At 36.7% G+C, this 19,140-nt stretch overlaps 1 protein-coding gene across 1 annotated transcript in view; it reads right to left on the reverse strand.

The window, feature by feature from the left end:
• The window catches only part of LOC135223547 (glutamate receptor ionotropic, kainate 2-like), a 240,123-nt gene that overhangs the window by 140,066 nt on the left and 80,917 nt on the right, over positions 1-19,140 (reverse strand). The gene's annotated exons all lie outside the window — the stretch shown is intronic.

Raw genomic sequence — 19,140 nt, forward strand, 5'->3', positions numbered from 1 at the left:
AAAATACTTACGAATGACAGTCGTAAGGAGAACACAAAAAAGTCTATCGCCAAGCGATAAGACATTAGAGTGGTGGCAGCGTATAACGGAAAATATAATAACAAGACCCATATCAGCCGACGAAGGTCTACAAGAACTAACTTCCACCTTCAACATCAAACTAAACAGAGGAAACGGATCTTCAATCAACAACAGTTTATGAAGACGCAACTATGTCCTTCATCGAGAGGAATACAAGCATTTAACACTGACGTTTGAGCAACTGTTGTCACTTATCTTCGAGAATCTACACCGGACGAGGGCAGCATCTAACATCAACGGAAAGAAGAAAACAAACACAGGGAACATCACCCGATCTAGCAAGGACGGAGGCTGTGACGTCATCAATCTTGGACTTCCCCGCGCATCGTGCACCGAGAGAAGACCGTGACGTCATCACGACTTCCGACGCGAGACGTAGACAGGAACTGAGACGTCATCCCATGTCAACAATCCTTCGCAATATAATTCTGGAGCTAAGAATACCATTTTTTGTATCTATCAGGTCTTTCCTCAGTGAAGTGTTGTTCAATCAAGAGTCGACGTCCAGTATTCTGGGGGTGAGTTGTTGCCATATTAATCTTCCTTCATTACAGAACCAATCTTCAACTACGAGGTTCTCGCCCGCAGATTAATTTTTTTTTCTCTTCTCGTTGTCATTAACCGTTTCTGCAGGAATTCTCCGTATAATATTTTATCATATTATCTGTATTTTTGTATCTTTTGGGGGATTTTCCTATTATTATAACACATTATACAGTACATTGCTTATGCGTTTACGTAGTGGTCGAGTGTACTCTTATAGATATTTTGATAGGATTGCAAGGAATAGAAGTGATAAGAAAAAAGTGAAAGCCGAAATGGCAACCACTCGGTCTGGCAACCACCCCCAACGTGGTGACTCTCGTTAGCGCGAGGTCAGCGATTGTCCCTTTTCAAGGTCGGGTCAATGGGTTCCTGCCTCAAAATGTTGAGGCAGTGGATCTCATCTGTAGACGCTCATTTAAATGCAAAAAGCATCACAGACCCAGCAGTACAATTACAGGAGGCCAAAGAAGCTTCATTGACTTTGCAAAAGGAGACGCAAAGTGCGTATCTAAGGGGGGTTTCTTTCCAAGAGGCGCTTACATGGGACGAGTTCAAAATTAGATTACGTGCCGTGTATGGGGGTGAAGAGGCTTTAGATTGTAGTATTGGCATTGAGAAATATCCTTAACCAAGCCTCCATGACTCAGCTCAATGTTGTCGAGCGGGCGGCGCTAATTGCCGACCGGCTAAATGAATATCAGGATAGTTAAGTAACTCCGGGTGGGTTGCGGGCGCTAAAATCAAAGTGAAATGTTTTATCCGTTTGATCTACCTTACGTCTATCACTGCAATGTTTGCCTGAAGCGTTAGTACGGTGTTTTGATAAAAAAATTGCAGCCCGACAGTACGGAATTAGATGTGTATAAACAAATAAAAAAAAAAAAACAACATGTCTAAATGTACCGACCTAGATCCTTCGCTCATTCAAGTTTGTGCAAAAAATGAGAACAAGCCACAACAAGTAAATGTTGGTACATAATAATAATCAAGTTGCAGGGATGGTTTGTTATAACTGTAAACGACCAGGTCACATGATTTCAGACTGTCGGACGCGTTTTTGTTGTTCAATACACAATAGTTCAACTCATTCATATAACCGTTGCTACTCGAGGAATCAACAGCAGAATGCTACGAACCACGCAACCAGTTGCCAGTGCAAATAAAAAGAAGGGTCCTCAGTACTATAAGAAAAAACAACCAAACGGAAATTCTGCCACAACAGCAGGAAACAAACAAATCGTGCTTCAGGTACCTCTGTTCCTGGGCCGTCTAGCCAGAACTCGCTAAGGGCAAGCGAATTTCAGGTGTGATAAACAAAACAAACCAAAATACCACGTAGTTCACTCCAAGGGGGGAGAGGGCGAGTTGGGTGGTCATCAATATCAACATCTTTTGTATCAAATAATCAGTTTAATCATTTATCAGATCATTGTGAGACAATTGATTTTCCTATGAAACACACGGCCGAATCAAAAAAAAAACAAAAAATCTGTGCAGGTTTCCCGTAGATTTGCAACAAATTCATGCAATTATTAGTCAAAAACGAGTTGCGACCAACCTTTACATGCAGTAAATTTGGACCATAAGTCATTCACACCTTGTTCTTTGATTCTGGTAGTCCACGTAATATAATGGATTTAAGGACTCATCATTTACTCTTTTCAAATTTCCCTATAGAAAAGTCCGGAATAAGGCTCTCAGGGGCATTGGGAATAATGAATTAAATGTTGTGGGCGTAACTCATGTACAGTACAAGGTCGGTAAGGCGCACGTTTGCTGATACCTTTGTCGTTGTACAAAACATAATATGTATCCCGCAGTAATTATATCGGATACCCGTCCTATGGGCACTCAAATATTATCTTAGCACCTGCAAAACACGGCGTGTATATCAAAGGGGAAATTCTATAGGTGTCTTCTAATACCCTAAAATCTGTTTTAGATAATAAAGAGACAGACAGAGTTGTCACTTACATTACGGAACAATCACCTGTCTCATGAACCAAGCAAAAATAATACAGGCAACCCAACAGAACTCTCGCTCACCCGTAATATCAGCTTGCACACAAAACTCTCGAGCCTAACGTAACTTCAAAATATTATTAGTGCGTGTAAGAGAACCTTGCCAGGATCTGAAACATTAATCCTTTCCGAAACTCTGAAAACACACGGATTATCCGTCACACAAGCCGTTTATACAGTCGGCTCACAACAACAAATGTAACATCGAAGTCTGTAATCATTGAATACCACTTTAGTAATCCACAAAAATCAAAACATATCTTGGATGCCGAAGTTTATAAACACATCGCATTCTTACCGTAGCTGAGATAAATCACGCTCAATCAGTCGCGGATGAAACCCTTTTTGCAATCTAAATAAAAGAACAAATCAATCAGACATTCAAGAAGAAGAAATTCAGCAGAAATTTTTGAATCTGTTAACTAAATATCATGATGTTTTTTCCACTACGGATGGAACCTTAGGAAAAACGGATGTCATCGAGCATCAAATCAGGCTCAAGGACAAACAGAAAAGTAATCTATGTACCTTCGTACCGACTTCCTATGAAATTTCAGAATGAGATAACAGAGGAAGTAGGTAAAATGTTAAAGGAAGGAGTCATTAGGAAATCAAACAGCCCTTCTATTTTCCGTTAATAGTAGTACCGAAAAAAGATCGAACTTGGCGGATATGCGTAGATTTTCGTCGTTTAAAATGAGAAACATCCCTGACAGATTCCCAGTACCATGTACCGATGATATCCTATCTTTACTAAGGCCAGAATAAATCATTTCACAAGCCTAGACTTACTAAAAGGATTTCATCAGATTCCGATGGAACAAGAGAGATATCCATACACTGCCTTCAGCACAGCCAGGGGAGGGCATTATGAATTTTTGCGTATGCCTTTTGGTTTACGTTGTGCTCCTATAACTTTTACTCGTATGATAAACGTCGTGGTTTTGGAGACTTGTTAGGGAGTATCCTACATGCCTACATGGATGACTTAGTAATCTTTTCCAACACATTAGAAGAACATTTACGTAAAATTGGATGTTATGTGTTACAAAGGTTAAGGCAGCATAATTTAAGGGTAAAGATAAGGTAAGTGTGAATTTTTTAAAACACGAACTAGTCTATCTAGGTTTCACGGTTTCTAGTGAAGGTCTTCAAGTCGTCCACGATAAGGTGTCGGCTATCCGTAACTTTCCGATACCATACTAACGTCAAGGGAATACAGCAATTTTTAGGATGCAGAGCGGTTACTATCGCCGCTTCATCCGCAACTACTCAATCATAGCCGCTCCCCTAACCGATCTTATAAAAAATGGGCGTAGATTTCGTATGGTTCTGAAATTCATCAACAGGCGTTCGATAAACAAATTGAAAAGATGAACTGTGTAGTTCTCCTATCTTGAAATTTCCTGACTTCGGTAAGGAATTTTTCATAGCAACAGACGCCTCAGACCTAGGGAGTAGGTGGGGTATTGCTTCAACATATGATAAACAGTTTTTCCCTATAGCTTTTTTTATTCACGTAAAACTGAGACCTTCCGAAAGTAAATATGCAGTAATAGACAAGGAAGGGCTCGCTATTGTTAATTCACTCGTGCACTTTAAATTTCATAATATACGGTATCCCGGTCAAGGTTCTCACTGATCATAAGCCCCTAACCGACTTCTTTAAAGGCTTTAGTCACAGCCCCAAGCGAACTCGGATGGCACATGATCATTCAGGGGACTTTGGCGCGAGGATCGGGTATTTACCTGGGAAAGCAAATATCATTGCTGAACGCATTATCGCGCAACCCCTCTTCATCTTGTACCGAGCCATTAGCTGAATAATAAGATATATCAGCCTCCATGCCCGTTGTTTTAAAAACTATATCTGAACAGGAAAGATCTGGGCTGGAGTGCTGAACTATTACAGACGGAACAAAGAAAAGATCCGCAAATAGAAAAATCATCATTGCGTTTAAACGGAAATCCGAAGGAAAAAGAATACCTAAAGTATAAGCAGCAGAATTATATCCTACAGGACAATATCCTGTGTAGATCCGTGACGAGGAAAACCCGCAAAACACACCGCAGTTGAATAACAACCAGGTGGTGGTGCCTATCTCACTCATAACCCACTGTCTTAAAGTGGTTGCATGAAAATCCATCCATGCACGGACACCCGGGTTATACCTTGATGTCACAGAAAGCCAAATCCTTATTTTATTGGCTTACGATGCTTACAGATATAAAAAACAAAAAAGCCACATAGCAAATTGTCGCAACTTGTCAAGAATACAAAGGGCACACGAAGACACCTGTCAGCCTAGGGGCTTACCCCGTGCCAAATCAACCCTTTGAAAGGAGTACATTTAGATTTAATTACAGGATTTTACGAGTCAGACAGAGGAAATAAGCACCTCCTAGTAATTATAGACGCTTTGACTCGATATACAGAACTTATAGCGCTTAAAACAAAAAACGCGGGTCGAGTGTGCTAGGAAGTTTTACGAGTGCTACATTTGTAAACATGGAATTCACACATCATTATCTCAGACTCGGGCGGGGAGTTCAATAATCATTTCCCTTAACTCCTTGTGCAAATTCCTTTGTATAAAGAAAACTCAATACCATGATCTATCACCCAGAGTCTAATGGGCTAGTGGAAAGGGCAAATCGTGAGGTTTTAAACATTTTTAAGGGTCACCTTAGGGGGGGGGCAGACCCCAACTGGGACCATTGGCCATACCTGCGGTACTAAGCACACTTAATCACTCGTATCATGTGCTATTAAAATGGACACCGCACGAGGCACTGTACGGTATCCCGGCCCGAACGCCTTTCCACATCTTAAAGCCTACAACAATAATTTATCAAATCCTCTAAAGGATGTTATGGATGCAAGCCATAAGTCGATATAATATAATTCGTAAAGAATTTAGAAGAAGCACAGATCATAATGATGAAAAAAAATCATGATAAAATAGCTAAGCCAACTAGAACATATGCCGTGGGCGATCAGGTATACATACAAGTATACGTACGTAAAGGTTTAAATTTATAAACTGACACCTAAGTTTGAAGGCCCGTTTAACATTTTAGAAAATTTAAACGGCCAATAGAGTTAGGGTTCAAAAATGTATCCAAACCACTGATGTGAGAATAGTCCCATTGGCACATATCAGAATCTAAAGAAGGGTAGATGGAGTGAGGGAAAAAATGGTTGTATTTATGAAACTTGTATAATAATTTATATATATATATCTATTAATCATATTGTATGTAAACCTATTCTTTACGCGAGTTATTACATATGTTTTACTCATTGCAGGTTTCAAAAAGAAAAATTAATCTGTTTATTGTTAGGAGTGATATTGTGTATTCAGACATCTTTGTTGTATGGAAAGAGCGCTAGGACGAAAGAAAAATAGAATTAATCATGGCTCGATTATTGAGAGAATCGATGATGTATTCATCGTGTCAAGTAATATTGTTATCGAAGTAGATATGCATGCTATTTTCTTACCTGAAGATGACGTCCTTAACTTAAAGAATGACCTGATGAGGTTTGGTATTTCCCTTAAGGAAATGCATGAACGTAATTTTCATGCTAAACTCAGAGATTTCACTAGCTCAAACAATAAGCGTCGCGGAAATGTTGTCTTATGACATACAAAATAAAACCGCCGAGGCAGAAGAACTCGCTCGTGACCTGCTGATGTGGTCTGTGCGGCACAATACTCTTGAACGCCGCCGAAACCCGCTTATTCTAGCTGGTACTAAACATCTTAGGATCAGTTGCGAATCTAGCTTAGGAATCTCAAATCGCCTCAAGATAAATAATCAAAATAAAAGAATTGAGTTTTTGCAACACAAAACCGAACTGGCCTTATCTGAACTTCGCAGCCAGTTATCTTCGATCAATCAAATAATGAATATCGTTAATGAACATTCAAATAATATCGATCAGGTCATGGAAGTTCAACATTTGCTGGCTACTTTAGCTTACTATAGTTCGAAAATAGATCATATCCTTGTGAAAATATCACATTTTATGAAAAGTCAAAAGATTACGTAGAAGCAATTGCGTTAGCAACCAAGGGTGTGTTATCTCCTCACCTCATGCCTATTAAAGATCTGACGTTAACTTTAGAAAACGGACGGGAGAAGCTAGGTTATATTCCTTTATTAGATGCCCATAAAGTAGAAGTCTATTATAGCCTAATATCAGTCAGCGTTGAAAATTATAGAATTATGATCACAATTCATTTTGATTCTTCCGATGCTTGGCAATCATACAAAATAGCACCGTTTCCTACTTTCATGACGAATAACTCAAATACAGTATATCCAATTTAACGGGGCATGTACTGATTTCTTCTGATAAGAAATCATTTACAGTCATTAAAGACTTAGATAAACTCACTCACTGTTCAGAAGCCATGAATAATAAAATTTCGTACAGCTGACTCTTTTGAATTCTATCCTATATCAACGGATTCAGTGTGAGTTAGACATAGTGCTAAACGGCTCTCTCTCTCATACAAGCGAAGGTTGTCTGGGGGAAACTTTATCCCTTTTACGGTAATAAATTCAATTACAGGATGAATAATGGTTCTTGGATCCGTTATGATAAGGCCGGATTCGACGTCATGTGTCGGACAATACCACGCCCATGCCCCTATCTTCGTAGCAGCCGATGGTTGTACGGGGACATCTACAAACTATACCGTCAGAGGGGTCAACACGATAATACGTGAGAAGGCGCATTTCGCGAACTACACGTGGGCTACCACAATCATCCCATCACTACCTCTCCCATATAACGCGCGAGTAGCTCATCGTCTGACGCAACTGGCTGAGATGACCCACGCGTCATCGACTTATGCAGGTGGAGAAAATCTTCGCTACTACATTCTGCTAGCCGTGTTCAGCGTGACGGCCATATTGGTTATCGCCGTCAACATCTTTGCTTGGCGTAGGCTAAGGCGTAAACAGAAGGATCTCCAAGGGAACGTACTGGCCCGTCTAGATGACGTACCCGTTTAAACTCAAGTCGTTTGCGTTTAGGGCCGCCTGAACCTGGCCACTCAGTTCGTTGCCTAGGGAATTGTCTGGAATTGTGTTTGTGTGTGAAAAGCGGTCCGTATGCTGGCAAAAATGTAGGACAAGAAAGACTCACGCCTTTGCATTTGAACAGTTAAAGTATCTCCAGGGCGCCTAATAATCATTATAGCCCAATATTATCACATTAATATATTCCTAAAGGTATTTTTCGGGCACCTAATAAAATATCAGCCCTATATATTGAATTTCTGTGCAGAATTACATTGTTATACTATTATACAATTATATTATCTATTACAAAGAGTGTCAAAGTACTCTTTAACAATTATCCATGATCATGCTATAATCATTATTTAGTAACCATTATTCTTAATCAGGATACCTGTTATCATATTAATCATGTATACATGTTTTGATTTTTACCTTGTTATTATTTTTGGGTACATAATCATTAGTATTACCAAACATGGATCTATATTTTCCATGCATTTATCTTTGTTTATGAATATGTCAACAAGGGTATGTCACAGAACCTTTTATGCATTTAATCACTTATTATGTTATACCTAGAACGTATGTTACGAGCACGCTCCTATGAACAATGTTTAAAGTAATTTTTTTTTTTGTTATTCAAGGCTTGAATAGGTAGCAGACCGAGCCTAATGTAATAATTACATATATATATAATTTACAAGATCTGTAAATATAAAACATGACCTGGGGTCATGGCATTAGGAGGGTTCTACGTGACCAAAGCAGACCTAGATTACGCTATGCGCTGTCTGCAGTAGCCTGATCTAGCTCTAAGCTTTGTCAACATTTTTATGTTTATGATAACTTTGCACAACAACTTCCATGGGAAGTGGTTGACCCTGTTAACCTACGCCGGAAACTTGTAACTTCCGAGCCGGCGGACTACGTATGTGTTTTTATATGAATTGCTTAGATAGCTAATGTTCCGCTATCGACGCGATGCTTTAGAATGGCAGTTCCACGCCAACGATCAAACATTATCGGTCGTCCCGACCGAGCTGCATCTCCTAGTATGGAGTTACAGAATAAAGTTGTTATCTTGTCAACTGCCTGTTTGAATCATCTCCTCTAGTCAAGAAAGAACCTCTCTACTAAGATATCCAAGGGAGATGAGAGGAACCAAAAAAAATACTTACGAATGACAGTCGTAAGGAGAACACAAAAAGTCTATCGCCAAGCGATAAGACGTTAGATATATATTATATATATATATAATATATATATATATATATATGATATTATATATATATATATATATGTACACTTATGTATATAATGAACTTCTCAACATCTGTTGTGGCATTGAGGTTAGGGTGAATGTGCCCATCTTGCAACAAGCACCGAGAGATCGCCTTAAAATCCTTTTCATTTTCCACTTCAAGCGAAAGTCAAGCGTAACTGCATCAGCGCCATCTCTCACAGAATGGCTTTTGGGATGTTATTAAATCCTGCCCCTCCGGTCGTTTCGGGATTTCCATTGGGACTGAGGGACGCCAAGAACTTTCTGGATAGACGCATGTTTATTCAATTCTCCGCAGGAATTGAAACGCTTAATTGTTTTCCGTCAGTCTCTGTATCACGGTAGTAAACAAGTTCGGTGTCTATTTAAACGGCTTCAAGCCTAGTTGCTGATACAGTCTTCGTTCAACTTATTGCACAGACGCCCCAAACACTCGAATGCAAAGTGAACGACTCATTGGCATTTCTTGATAAGCGTCATTCTATTATCCAGCGTTAGTTAAAGTTATGTTCTCCATTTACAGTCAATGACTTATTTCCAGCCTGTTTGTGATATGATATGATTTTCTACAATTCTTAGGCCTTACTCACACTGCAGTAAAACATGCCATACACACATGTTGGAATCTTATCGCACACATGTCGCAAGATATTGAAGACTTATTGGTTATTCTAGCCAAAGCATCGTATGATTATCCAAGAGATGCTAAAGGTTTTTCTCCCCTTACGGTCATCGACTTGTTTTCAATCTGTTTTTGATATGTATGCAGTAAGTGTTTATGGTAAATTTTGCGGCAGTTTGGACACATCATCCTGTATTAGATAGTGTAGTTGATATTTATGCTTGATGTTTGCAACTATCTGGGTAGTTTTTGCGCATTCTATCACATATTACAGCGAATGCACACGATCATGCTTGTAGCTTGGATCACAGAGGAGGGTAATGTGGCAGATGTGTGTACTCTGTGTAATAAGATATAAAGAAAACAATATAAACACTTAATAATTCTATGTACCAACAAATAAGAACAAACATATATACACTTATATGTTGCTTACTTCTCTCCACTGTCAGTCTCTGGAACCACCCCGGCAAAGGGAATAATAGGATAATGGTGGAAAAATATACAGATATTGCCCTCTACTACCAGACTACGGAACCACTTTCATTAAATATATATATATATATATATATATATATATATATATATATATATAATATATAATTTCTTCTTCTTCCCAGCTTTATCCCTATTCGGGGTCGCCGTTTTTAATGAGTCTCTCTCTCTCTCTCTCTCTCTCTCTCTCTCTCTCTCTACATCTACATATATATATATATATATATATATATATATATATATATATATATATATATATATATATATATAAATATATATATATATATACCATATAATATATATATATATATATATATATATATATATTATATATATATATACATATACATATATATATATATATATATATATATTATATATATATATATATATATATATATATATAGTATATTGTAATATACATTTATATGTATATTGTTTAAGATCAATCAATAGTCGGGGTTGCTGTTTTGAATGATCCTCCTCTAGTTGTTTGTGTTAAATGTCTAATTTCATAACTGGTTCTGTCAGATGTTTTACATATAAGTGCACTCGCTGACTCCAACCCTCCCTACTAATTTGAGATGAGGTTGCTAATCATTTGCTTCTCTAAAACATGACTACCAACCACCGCCGTTGACCAAGCACCAGGTACTTCACTCAAGGCGGGGGTTAACGCATTGGTTTAAATCAGGGCAGGTCAGTACCGATCTTGCAAAGAAAACGAAAATATTGAAGCCGAGGTTAAACCGGAACCCCGATGAAACCCCTCATGCGGTTCCACCATCGGGAAAGGAGGTCAGGGAGAAGCAAAACAAAGGAGAAGAGAAACGATCGGAAGAAAAGAAAGGAGAGATATTTCTCTCCCTTTTCTTCCTCGCTCAATTTCACTTCCACTCGCCTCCTTTGCGATTCCTTTAATCTGCTTAAATTCCAGGCAATACGTCAAGGCCTTTTTCTTTTGTTGGGCTGCATGTCTGAGAGAGAGAGAGAGAGAGAGAGAGAGAGAGAGAGAGAGAGAGAGAGAGAGAGAGAGAGACTTAATGTCTTGCATTTCCCGTAATGGAATCGACTTCAAGCAACACCTGGCTACAGCACCAGCGTCGATTTATAGGTAAATGACGTTGTTGTTTTATCCGAACTGAAAACACACATATGAGAGAGAGAGAGAGAGAGAGAGAGAGAGAGATGGTTTTGCAATTTTTGGAGGCAATGCAATTTGTTCCAAGCACCAACTGGCCAAGACAGTAACAGCGCCGGTTTATTAATAAATTGCGTTGTTTTATGAAGACAGAATTGAGTGACATGGAGAGGGGGGGGCGGGGGGGGAGAGAGGGGGATGGGGGAGGGGGGACATAGAAGAGGGTGGTTAGTGAGAGAGGAAGGAGGAACAAAGCAACGTTCGTTAATAGATAATCTCCCATTCGAACATACAGAGAAACAGATCGACTTGCTGACAGGTAGATTCCTTATAATTTATAAGAACAGACACACATACAGGCTGACAGACAGGTTTGCAGGAAAAATTTTGTTGCCTTTAAATTTTTAGACAAACAGACTGACAATCAGGCTGACAGATGGGTGTGCATACAGAACTTTGGTTTCCTTATACGTGACGGACAGAGACAGAGAGTTTGAGTGACAGAGAGGTTTGCAAACAAAACTGTTTCTTTCTGCAGACAGGGTCAGAATTTTTCTTTTGACATTTTTTTTCGCATAATTTGATCTTCCCAAAAATCCTATGCATACTCTATCAACCGGCTTCAATTCGTAAATATTTGATGGCGAAATCTAATTTTTTTTTATATAGGAGAGAGAGAGAATACAAGTGAAGAAAGGTTATCTGAGGCAAAAGACGTCTTGAGGTGATGGAAGGAATATTCGGGAAATTTGATGACAATGCATACACGCATACATGCATTCATATATACATACATACATACATACATATTATAAATATATATATATATATATGTGTGTGTGTGTGTGTGTGTGTGTGTGTGTGTGTGTGTGTGTGGACATATAAGTAAAATTTTGCACGTTTGAACTCAAATTACCCAAGAATAGAATATTACGGACCATTATTTTCAATACAGAGAAATCAATTAATTAAATATTTGATTACAAACAGAAATAGAAAAAGAGATAGCTGGAGATATCATGATGTTGTTAATGATGAGTTTGTATTCTAAAACGTTATAAAATCTTGTTTTGTTAACGTTTTCCAATTCGCTTTCCATCGAAAACTTTGAAATGTGTTCAGGAAAGGAATAGAGAAAGTCTTCATCTCTGAAGATGATTCCCTCTCTGAATTCAATGCCTCTGCTAAAGCGCCTGTCCACGGAAAATTAGGAACTCCAGAAGTGGGACCTTCGGCAATCTGACCTCTGCTTCCTAAGCTCAACTTCATCTCGTTTACTTAGATTTAGGGATCCCCTTTTCCTTCCACTTTTACCTTAAAACAAAATTCAAAGAATATAGGGATTTTTCCTCAGCTTTCCATCATCCTCCCTCTCCTGACAGGCCATCGTATTGATTTAATCGGACCTTTGTCAGAGTTGGAATTTTTTATAGAGTTTTATGAGCCTCGAACCCTGTCAGTCCTCTCTTTCAAACATTTAAAGAAATGAATACTTCACCAGGTGAATTGATTGACGACTTTGAATAAAGAAATCGAACAAGTCAGTCAGGCATAAAAGCCTACACTTCACTGCAAAAAGTTGCATACAGTTATAGGTCATTCAAATATGACATGGGAATATCAAAGTCAAGCAAATGTATCGAGGAAGTGAAATCTAAGTCGACTGTTTTTTTTTACTATATGTCAGCCTTTATAAAAGAGGCACATAGTATAGCAATCAAGAGAATAAAAACCCCTTAGAGCTCTCAGTTAGAAATTCAATACAATGTCCACGTTTTCGTGTCACAAATCACACCAGCAACCCTCTTTTACAAAGACCAATGGCGACATCATATGAGCGATTCCTGATGACGTCGTTTTAACTTGTGTGATAACGCCTTTACAGGACTCCAATCTGAACGCCAAAATTGGCTATTTGCTGAACAAGTTAGGCGGCGAGATGCTGAATGGCGAAAAAATACCCTGGTTGCTCGCCCCACTCGCCCACACATGCGCAACTGGAGCATCCCAGAAGCCATAGCACACATATTCCTGAGAAATCCAAGCAAAGAATACCACGAAACGAGCCGGTAAATCGACGAGGGAAACATGCAGCTCGGGTAATTGGCTGTGGAACCTCCAGATTCGCCGGGACCCAAAAGCAATTAAAACGAGTCCCAGGTATCACTCGGAGTAAGCGGCCTAATAAGGGAAGTTTGGAAGAGGCTTAATGAGCCTCCGGGGGTTTCAAGATGGCGCCCGAATGGAGTGAACAGAGGCGCCAGACACTCGCTCATGACGCTCCGCCAATAAGGGGAGTTATTTAGGCAGTGAATGCATATTATGTGCAGGAGGATGGAAATATGAAGATGGCTTATTTGATAAGTGAAATTTATTTGTAGGCGGATGGGGAAGAATGAAAAGGTAGGAAATGGCGCGGAAACTCCGTAGAAGTTTATAGGTTTTAGGTTTTAGCACAGATACAAGGACGAATCAGTGTTTTGAGATGGTTGGGTCAGAGAGGGTGGAGGAGTGGAAGGCATGGAAGTGCTGGATATATGACTGAGACCAGTTTTAAAAAGGAATAGCCTGAATAGCCAGCAAGAGCGAGAGTTCCTACAAAATAGAGTCTAGGGTGGGAAAATATATTATGTCAAAGGGAATCGACGGTGCTAATTATGGGCGATCTGTTTTGTTATATTATTTGTACTGGGCTCTTGGTGTCCGTAAGAAGTTTTCTACACAAGGGCTTCACCCTCTGAGAACAGGCCATGTAAAGGGAAGCAGGACACACACACAATATACTAATATATATAGTATATATATATACTATATTCATTGGAATATATAATATATATTATATATTACCCTATATATATATAATATATATGTTATCTATAATCATTATATTATATATATCTCTATCTACGTACATATATATATATCTATAATATTAATATATCTTAATAATCCATTATCACCTATATACTATAATATTAATATATAATATAGATATATAGGATGTGTGTGTGGGTTGTGTGTGGTGTGGTGTGGGTTGTGGTGTGGTGGTGTGTGTCAGTGGAAATATGTTATATTTTATTTAGTTTATATATATACTATTAATATATAATATATATATATATTATATTATATTATATATATATAGATATAATATATACCGAATATGAATAGTCTTTCTTACTGTATCTCCACAGTAAAACTATGAAGATAAAAGGCCCCAAAAACACTATTTGAACGTTGGCAAACCGTTATATTTCTAGTACTTCCTTCTGTGCTCCTGATCACTGTAAAATTATGGACATAGGATGTCTTAAAGAAGTAAGTACAGTAATATAAAAAGCGCATATGTAAGGTGTGACAGTAAAGTTCTCCATTGGTATGGCAGGTGGAGTTTACTGCCAAACACCTACAATTATTGCTTTGTAACATATGGTCTTTAATAAGACATCCTGTGTTCCCTATTGATAACTAGTTGAATCAGGAGCACGAGAAGGAAGTGCTTGAAAATATAAGGTTGCTCAACGTTCAAAATAGTGTTTTTTCGGGCCTGTATCATCATGTACTATACTATAATTATCATATATCTATAATTCTATAGATATTCTATTATTATATATATATAATTATATATATATATAATATAATATATAAATAAATTATATATATATATATATTATATATAATCTATATAATATATAAATAAATATTATATATACTATATATATGTGTGTGGTGTGGTTGTGGTGTGTATGTGTGTGTGTATTGATGTTTATATATATGTATATATATTATATATTATCTATATATATATAAATACTATATATATATAATAATATATGTATAGTATATATATATATATATATCCCCTTGACATAATTCTAACGCATTGAGGTTATTCTTACCTACCATCACACAAAGTAAAGCAAAATTTAAATATATTAGAACGGTAACCTCATCACCGGACTGCTCATATCCGCCCATCATGAACGTAAGAGCTCTCTGTAATGAAAATGGTATGCCTTCCGTGATTGTATTCATTATATAAGCCGTGGCAAATTACGCTTATTTGGGTAATTTAGTCACGATAAAAATCTGCGAGATATTCCTTTATATTTTTTTCGGGTGTGTAATTTGGTCAATTTGGCTCCTTTTCTTTTCTTTTTTTTTTTCTAATACCAGCGCAATTTGTTTTGGGGAGAATTGCTTTGTAGGTTAAGTGGATTTGGAATCCTATTATTATTAGTGAATGTGTGTTGTACACCAGAACATTCTACCCAATGGTATTGTACTATGTTAAGTAATTTTGCTACATATTGATTCCTCCCATGACCAACAAATTTAATAATAAATAAATAATAATAATAATAATAACGATACAAGACAGAGCACCCGGGACACTATAAATACCGTTTAATGACCCAATTCTAACCAGAGTAATAATAATAATGATAATAATAATAATAATAATAATAATAATTATAAACCATAAACTCCACATGCTATATATTTGGCCCTGCAACCAATAATAATAATAATAATAATAATAATAATAATAATAATAATAATAATAATAATAATAATAATAATAATAATAATATTAAAGTGATGCATAAAACATTCGATATTTCTCGTGCAAGTGAATGTAATTTAATTACGTAAATCAATATATTTGAAGGTTAGAGGCTAAAATGTTCGACTAATGTATTCTTATACACTGACATCTTCAGTACGAGGGTATTTTTCAAATTCGTCTATTTGGGTTATTTCTAATGGTGCCTTTACACAAATTGTAAATATATGCATTATATATTATATTATATATATATATATATATATATATATATGTATATATATACAAATATGTATATATATATATATATATATATATATATATATATGGCTATATATATATATATATTATATATATATATATATATAGAGAGAGAGAGAGAGAGAGATTGAGAGAGAGAGAGAGTAGAGAGAATTATAATAAATGTGAATGTTTGCATGTATTTTTGTAAATTTGTTTGATTGTAGCTTTATGATCAATTGAAATTCGAACAGCTTGACAGATCTAGACTAAATTTGGCACGTGGCCATCATTTGACCTAGCTTAGATAACAGGATAGGTTTCAAACCCATACCCATTCGCTTTCCCCCACCTGCCTTCCCACCTTCCTTACGTAATTTATATAGTAAATAAATTTTACATTTTTACCATAACTAATTTCATGTACTAGATACCATAGTAATATACTATTCAAAATACTTTTCTTCCCTGTAACTAATAATTCTGTATCAAGGCTTGTGTTTAGGTTTAGTGGGGAGGAGTTTAGGTTTATTAGGGGGTGTGCTTAGGTTTAGGGGGGGGGGGCAAAATTGGGAGGGGGTAGTCGTCACAATAGTCTGGGGGGGATAAAATGAACAGTCACCACAATGATACCTGGATAAAAGGGACACTCAGTACAGTAATTTAATTCTTGGATAAAAAGAGATAGAGAGTACAGTAGATAAATGGGATAGTCATTACACTAATACCACCTGGATAAAATCGATAGTTCACCAGCACAGTAATACCTGGATAATAAGAACTGTCAGCACCTTAATACCTGGATAAAAGGGACAGGTATCACAGTAATACCTGGATAAAATAGACAGTCACCACAGTAATATGCGAATAAAATGGACAGTCAGCACAGTAATACTTAGATGAAAGGGACAGTCAGTACAATAACATCTGGGTAAGTAGGACAGACAGTCACCATATTAATACCTGGATGAATGAGATGGTCACTAGTACTGTAATATCTGGATAATGGGAAGGTTAGAACAATATTGTTTGGATAAAAGGGACAGCTAGTACAGTAATTCCTAGATAAAAGGGAGAGTTACCATAGTAATACGTGGATAAATGGGACAGTTAGAACAGTAATATCTGGATAAAAGGGCCAGTCAGCGCAAGGAGGCTCAGGAACATTATTTTAATCCTTTAGAGTTTTCCCGGGGAAGTTTTGGGTTGGCAGCAAGTGTGTGTGTGTGTAATATATATATATATCTATATATATATATATATGTGTGTGCTGTGTGATGTGTGTGTATGTGTATGATATATATATATATATATATATATATATATATATAGTATATATATATATATATATATAGTATATATGTGTGTGTGTGTGTGTGTGTGTGTGTGTGTGTGTGTGTGTGTGTTAGTTATTTTCAATATGAATATCAGATGAAATGATCAAATTATTATTTAGTATATAATTAATTAACATCATGATGAAAGCGTCAGCCACAAACACACAAAAACTATTCTAACTATATAAAGGCACAAACACGTTGTACTGAGACCTGTAAAGTCAGCATTTGTCATTCTTTAGCGTTATTCACGGACAGTTTCAATAACCGGTTACAGACAAGAGTGGGTTATTATTCCCACTTACTTTGAGTTCATTTGTCATCATATTTTTCAAATTCATATGGAACTCGAGTCCAAAGATATTCAGTTTATTTCCAGAGGTTCGAAGCAATAATCAATTAGCTTAACTCCAGTTGTATTTAATCCTATTTGTAATTCTGTTTAACGAAGGAAAGAGAAAAAAAACGAGAACTTCTGACAAATTCCATAGCTATTTGGTCCACATGAAATAAAGTCTGGTTATCCAGAGTGAATAAATAGGAAAATGACTTGCGCCATATCAAGAGGAGAATGAAGATAAAAATTCCTATTAATGAGCAAAAAATTAAACTTGTGCATCAGGAATGCATAAAAATTTGAATAATAACTTGAAAATTATTATTAAACAAAATTCTGGTGAATGAAAGATAGTGAAAACCTTGGGCTGGAGGAGGATTAAGAGACAAATAAGAAAGAGAAACTGATCTAACAAGATTGGCATCTCTGAAATATATAATAGATAAAGTTAATGAAGAGTGCTATGAAAAGCTCTAATCACCAGAACAAATGGTGATAGCCAGCTTTTGAGGTTGAAAGCCACAACTTCAAATACTCTAATCTTTATTAATTTATATTTCAAAAGAGATGCAAGTCTTGTTAAATAAGTTTCTCTTCTAATTTTCTCTGCCCTCCCCTTTTTTCAAATCTATCTTTTTCGATCCAGATGCTTTAATATTTTTTCAAGCCTGTTTATTATTTTTCATTTCTTTTTATGGCATTCTGAATAGCACAAGTTTCATTTTTTGCTCATTAATATGAATTTTTATCTTCCTTCTCCTTTTGATATAGCGCAATCATTTTCCTATTTATTCACTCCTGGATAACCAGAACAAATGGATGCCAACAGTGAGTGTGAAAGGAACAACTCAAAATACTAATGAAAAATAACTTAGAACACGCCCTTTGGAATCTGAACAAATACGGAATCAATGGAATTCTTTTAAATAACTTTTGAATCCCAGAAACTAACGGGGTCCCTTTGTACATTGCCATAAATAATAGAAGAAAAATGAGCGTTGCTAAAATCTAAAATGAAATCCAAAATTAATCTGGCAGCTTTCCCAACTCGAAGATAAAACGATTGATCATGCAAGAGATTCGTAAAACGCAACGTACCAATATTCCCAGTGATTTTCGGAAAGCAATATCTACGCAGTATCTAAAGCAATATTCATTTTCATGAAAGGGGACGTCCGGCCGTTTCACCGTTCGCCATTTTTATTTTGCTGTTACCTAACGTTTAATTTCCTGTGTGCAGAATAGAGACAAGCTACCTAATAAACGTTTGGAGACTAGAAGAGTGATTTTGCTTTTATTCTAACGTTTCGTTTTTAAATAACCCGGGAGGGACTTTGGCCTACATTTACTTCTGAGACTGCTCGTGTGGAATTAGTGCAACAATAGTTTACCCAGTAGTTTTTCCTTTTTGTTTTTATAGGTTACACATA

Source organism: Macrobrachium nipponense, chromosome 10 (assembly GCF_015104395.2).
Source record: "Macrobrachium nipponense isolate FS-2020 chromosome 10, ASM1510439v2, whole genome shotgun sequence".
In the NCBI taxonomy this organism is placed as follows: Eukaryota; Metazoa; Arthropoda; class Malacostraca; order Decapoda; family Palaemonidae; genus Macrobrachium; species Macrobrachium nipponense.